This window comes from Mytilus galloprovincialis, chromosome 14, assembly GCF_965363235.1.
Source record: "Mytilus galloprovincialis chromosome 14, xbMytGall1.hap1.1, whole genome shotgun sequence".
NCBI classification, from domain to species: Eukaryota; Metazoa; Mollusca; class Bivalvia; order Mytilida; family Mytilidae; genus Mytilus; species Mytilus galloprovincialis.
Window position 1 is genome coordinate 44,908,771 of NC_134851.1, and position 6,527 is coordinate 44,915,297.

General features: G+C 29.1%; 1 long non-coding RNA gene across 1 annotated transcript; it reads right to left on the reverse strand.

Moving 5' to 3' along the window:
- Positions 1-418: 418 nt before the first annotated feature.
- Positions 419-6,146, reverse strand: LOC143058573 (uncharacterized). Its single transcript, XR_012973128.1, has 4 exons — positions 5,989-6,146; positions 3,298-3,440; positions 1,433-1,530; positions 419-794 (listed from the first exon to the last, which is right to left on the reverse strand). It is a non-coding gene; the product is annotated as an uncharacterized LOC143058573 (long non-coding RNA).
- Positions 6,147-6,527: the final 381 nt, after the last annotated feature.

The window sequence follows — 6,527 nt, forward strand, 5'->3', positions numbered from 1 at the left end:
ACTCATATGGTCTGGAACAAATTTATTACTTTTTTGTTAATGATTTTTACGGAAGCGTATTGATTAGCGCCACACATTTTTCCCCCTATGTTTGCGTTATAACGTTATAACGCAAACCTTTGCGTTACAACTCAAACCTTTTGCGTTATAACGCAAACATCTGCGTTTAACGCAAACCTTTGCGATATAACGCAAACAGGTTTGCGTTCTAACGCAAATATCTTGATTTCAATTATTCATTAAGTTTTGTATATATGTCCGTCTGTCATTCATTTCGGATGTGATTTACTAGTAGATAATAAAAGAAACATACATACAAGGCCAAATCATTATAATGAATATGCATAGGAATAATGGAATACTTGAAGTTCAATTATACATAAATTATGACTGGTTTGTGTGTCAGAAAAGTATATAATTTAACAAGAAAATAGATATAGTTTATTAAATAGTCATATTCAAATTGAAAGATCAAAAATAATGTCATACAAATGCGAAACCTCCAAGTCAAATAGACAAAATGATCTTTCTGCTTTAAAATGAATTATTAATAAGGAAACATTTTTTTTTCAAATCTCAGAATATGATCAAGATTCTTTGAACGAATGAAATTAAATTAAACATGGACCATGCTTTCCCAAGACGGTTCCGTCCTCACCACAACTTTGGATCATGTGCATGAGGGTCTGTTTGTCCGTACCCAGTCCCCAATTTCAGGTCGATAGGCTGGATTCCGCCAGGATTTTTGGGTACGTCGCCTTTAGATTCCTTTTAAGGGTTTTGTCACTGCTGAACTAGAAATATATAAATGTACACTCAATAAATAAGAATGAATCAATGCATGCAATTCTTTTTTCTCAAACACCTATTTTAAACAAACAAATAAAATGTGATATGAAGGTTTAGCATTACGACATGCATTTTAATATGTGACATAAGTATTTTACCTACCATTTTTTCTGAGAAGATACGCAAGATCGTCAGAAGAATTTCAGTGACTATCGGTTTTGGAACTCCTTTTCTATTGTACCAGTATTATGTTCAGTTTTACAGATATATGAAAATCAGTCAATATTTAGTCTGGATACTTTTTGTTTCAATATGAAACAAAGGTCTGTGAATTCGTTCTTGTTAACACGACAATAAATTGCAGATTGTATTGACATCAAGATAATTTTTTTTATATTTCTGTATTCTCAAACTGTAACAAGTATCTGTCATAGGTCGCTATTATAAAAATTGCTTTTGTTAAGTGCGTATTTGCTATTTTGTGTTTGTGCTGACTGCTGAGATAGTAGGACGATGGTTCGAGAAGAAATGCAACGTAACATCAGTGTTATGAAATAACCATATAACGTTTTTTGTATGTAGATTTTTCTACTTCTTGATAAATAAAAATATATTTTTGTAATTTATTTTTGTAATTTATTACCTTTCCCAAAATGCTTCTCTGCATAATGTCATAGGAAACGCGCTCCCATTCAGATGTTTAATCTTTGGTGGGTCTGTTACAATTTTATTTAGATCATGCTGTAAATTATATTTATAAACCATTTATTTGTAAATATCTATCTGCTCACTGTTTGAATATAGAAATTGACCGATTTTATAATATTAAGAGACATCTGAGACTTTGTAATATGTGTGATAAACAAGTAATTGAAGATGAATATCATTTTATTTTAGTATGTGAAAAGTATAAAGAACTTCGAAAGAAATTTATCAAACCATATTATTGGAGAAAACCTTCGAATTTTAAACTCATACAACTGCTATCTGTTCATAATGTAAAGGAACTTAACAATTTAGGGAAGCTTTTATTTCTGGCCAAAAAGGCACGTAATTAATTTTATCATTATGAATGCTTAATATGTGTTATGTTTTACCATACTCTGCTGTTCTGTTATATGGGTATACTTACTTATATGATTTTTTGACTAATTGTTTAAATGTAAATATATTTCACTGATGTAATTGAATATTTGTAATATTTATAATTCTATAAGCTGTATTGCTTACGAATAAAAGATTATTAATTATTAATAAATCTAGAGCGGAAATAAATCGCAGCTTGATTTGACTTCTTAACTTTATCCGTTAAGTAATCCCAGCTTCAACATGCGTGATTTATGACAATTTATTGTTGAGTGTGTAAATATTGACACCTGTGTGTAAACTAATGTCTCTTTTTAAAAGATTTGATGTTTAAAACTACAAATGTATATACATGTACTTGTTGATTGGAAAAAGTACGATTTTTAAAGTTTTTTAATTTCTATTTTTATTACACAATATCCCAGATTGAGATCGATTAACAGGTGAAATCATCTGACCATGAAAGAAATACCTAATCAAATTCTGTGTTTTCACAAAATATGTTCATATCAGTAAATGTTTAGTGCCAAGAATGTTAGTATCGATATATGGAATATATGTCTCCATAACAAAATTCTCACATTACCAATTTTTGTGACTTTTTTTCTTCAAAACTGTCTTTTTGTGATTTTATTCAACATCAAACTTTCTTTTCAAACAAGATTTTCTAACTGAATGTCGTATTTTTTCATTCCTATTTTCAAAGGAAACCAACAATTTATTTTAAAAAATACTGCCCCAAACCTCTTTCCACAAAAAAAGAATTTGATTGTCATTGTTTTATATATAATCATTAATAAAACGCAATTGTATATTATAAAACATAATCTGGAACTACTTATATGTTTATCTATTAGTCCAAGCATACGGTAATATATGACAGTATATTTTTCCTATTTCAATAACCATGTACATACATGTATGAGGCTAGGAATGGGTATATGAATGAGATTAGAGACATATATTATTTGTCTCTGATGTAGTTTGCAAAAAAGAGAATAATTACATGGTACCAATAAATGTAAATAACAGATTAAAGAGGTGATTGTTGGTTACTTAACGTCATGTCATACATGCTTAGGACAATTATAATAGAGATCAATTGACTAAAGAATAAAGTGAAATGTTTACAAAAAAATAACGATAAAGAACTATAGAAATGATGAACTGACATCTTTAATTTAAAATAGTAAGTAGACCAATTTCAAAGAAACAAGGCCATTTAAAAAAGTTAATGAAATTATTGTAATATAACGTAATTAATTAAATCATTATAATGACTAAAATACTACCATTACCACGCACACTCACATATATGTTTATTAAATATATAATTTGGATCGCATTACCCCTGTTATTTGTTGGGTATATTTTTTAAACGTGTTAATCGGTATACTTTCTCATTTTCATGTTATAAGATACCGGCTTTTTTGTATAAGTAGAATTGCTCTGTACTATAGTGTACCACTTTCCAGACACCTCGAATCGGGCGGCATAAAAGTTACTAAGTGGTGACTCTATTTTATAAAAAAAGAAAGACTTCCTTTCTTGGATTGGATGTTGAACTGAAAAAGAAACATGCATATAAATACATTACGTTTTTAAAACTTGCAAAAGACAAAAAAATATACTTCTTTAATATTCGAACGACCAAAAGACGATGTATATAGTATGGCCTTTAACGATGTACAAAACCAATACCATATAGTAAGCTTTAAAGACCTGGGGCTGTGTCAATGAAAGTATCCTAGGATATGTCCTAAGATATTTCTTAGGACGTTATTTAGGATGGTCTTAGGACGTGTCTGAGACATGTCTTAGGATGTAAAACAAAGCTGTCTTAGGACAGTCCTAACTGCGATGGTCATAAGACCATCCTAACACATTTTTTCAATTGAAAAAATATGTTGAGATTGCTATGACATAGATTTAATGGTATTTTAGTATCTATATGTATAAAGAGAGGGAGGAGGACTTTTATATGGAAAACAATTAACGCAAAATAAAAGTTAAAGATTATTATTATTCTAATAAATAACGTTGTCTAATAATATGATAAAAGATATGAATGAATTCAATACGAAAACAAAAGTAAATAGTCACAAAACTTTATTAAATGCGATATTCGTGCTGCAATTTTAGTCGATGAACTAGTTTTGTCCTTATGTCCACTCTATTTCATTACATGTATCGAATGAGGATTAGTTAAAAAAAAGAGTCATATTTTCCCCATTTTTAAATTAGTATTGCACCGTTTTTAGTTAGTCGCAAACATGTTGCTTTAATGCTTGTATGTTTTAGGCTTCAAAAAAGGCAGCACGAAATAATCTAATGTAATACAATTAAATCTTTAACAAAAATTGAAAAACAAATTGTTGTATTAATTTAATTCTCATAACAGTATGATAGTTTAATATTGTATATGTATATTTAGTATTGAGTTTATGCCATATTTGTTGTTTTTATTACGTTTTAGGACATTTTAACCTTTAGGACTATCCTAAGACACCTATTTGTATGTCCTAACTTTAGGACCAAATTTAGGACATATCTTATTTTAGGAGACTTTCGTTAACCTTACTTAGGACTAAGACGTGTCCTAAGACCATCCTAAGACATGTCCTAGTCCTAGGACAGCTTCGTTGACACGGCTCCTGGCATTCTATGCGGCCCTTACTATGAGGGGCGTTTTAAAATAAATTTAGAGGCAAATAACGTATTTGAGAAGAAGAAAAAAACGTGTCCGCTTTCATACTCCAAACCTCTCATAAAAAGGTACAAAGATCGTACCATAATATAATTTCTTTCGAAAGATTACAGGTAAATGTTAAATTGGATTACACAGTGTCCATGTATTTTTTTGTTGTTACCAGACTTTACCTGACATTATACAATCTTACATAATAATACCTATGTGGTTTAGTATTAATGAGGATATTTGTCACTTGCAATATACAGTAATAAATAACAACCATATCAAAACTTATTTTGTTAAAAAGTTAATGAAATGATTGTAACATAACATAATTAATCAAATCATTAGAATGAATAAAATATTTAACGTAATCGAAAATTAAAAAAAAGTTCACTAATAATTTAAATGAGGACCCAAAAAACTAGAATGTAAGACAGAAAGTCACAGGACAAAAAGTCACAATTCATTTTTTCTGATATTTTCTTTGAATAAAAAACGCTTATTTCTACAAAAATATTTTTGTATTTTTCTTGAACTATTGTAAATAAACCAACTTTGTAAACAAAATTTATCAAAAACATATCAATGATGATCAAATAATTATTAAAAAAACAAAATGTCAAAGTGGCTTCAGTTGGCACTTAAATGGCTTCATGGTGCAAAGAAATCTTTCTTTTGCATTATAAAATTTAAATAAATCTTCATTTTTCAAGTATAATGACACATTTCTTAAACTTTAATATGTATTAAAAAGTACATATTTCAAGATATTTCTCTTATATATTCAAACAATTGTCAACAGATTATTTGTGACTTTTGTCCTGTGACTGTTAGGTGACTTTATGTCCTGTGACTTTCTGTCCGTTTATCAAAAATAGATAGGGCTCTCTGATCTGTTCTTGGTATTGTGATCTATTATAGATAAGAACTGTCACAAACGGCTCCATAGGGTAGAATCAATTCAAGTAGATGATAGCTAAAATAAACATAAGGCAGGAACATAGCCCCCTATGACTTTTTTTCAAAGCGCTTTTAGGACTAGAGGACATGACTTTTTTTTACTTAGAACATGTGCGTTTATCAGACATGTATCTTCGGAAAGGCACAGGAATCGTCTCATTAATCACATGGACTCTTAGATGTAATTTCAATTTAACAATGTTGAAAACTTAAACGTTCTATTCTATAACACAAATTAACAGTTAATAAGGGTTTCAGTCAAGGGTGAGACTCCTTCCTAAAAATGGGAACTCTATATATACTTCATACAATGCTATTCCTAAATCTGTCCCGAAGTCAAACTATTATTTGTTTTAAATTTCTTAACGAAAATTATCTTAAATTAAAATATAATTATTTAATTTGATCAATTATAACTGTTAAAACCAAAACAACTTGAAGAACCAAAATATACGTACCGTATTCTATCTTTGTTCTCTCTTTTACGATATTCCATTACTAATCTTCTTTTTGCTGGATGAAATACTGTCGCACTCACGGTTGAAGTTCAATTGTAAAACTACACATGACAGTACTTCTTTAACCAAAGCATTTTGATTAAACCAATCAAAATACCTACATTGAAAGACTTGTTCCCTGTCTTTTAAAGGATATCTGAGATACCTGTATATCAGAGATAGAGGACCAGGCTATTGCATTTACTGCATGGTTTCGAATTCTAGATAGCATTTCTTATTATATTATTTCTCACTTAACCTACATTTACTATAAGTATTTTAAAATTATACGCGAATTAATAAATAAATTGAAGTGCAATCGGCAAAAGGTTCTGTTTGCAACACATTTGTATCGTTTATGTTACATAATTATTCAAATTGCACTAATGGTATTTTTTTCTATCAATAATTGATGTTTCATAGGTTTGAAGGTTGTACAGATATAATATATATACAAGTCTAAACAACGTTAAACCTATGATTGCTTTGGATTTTTTTTA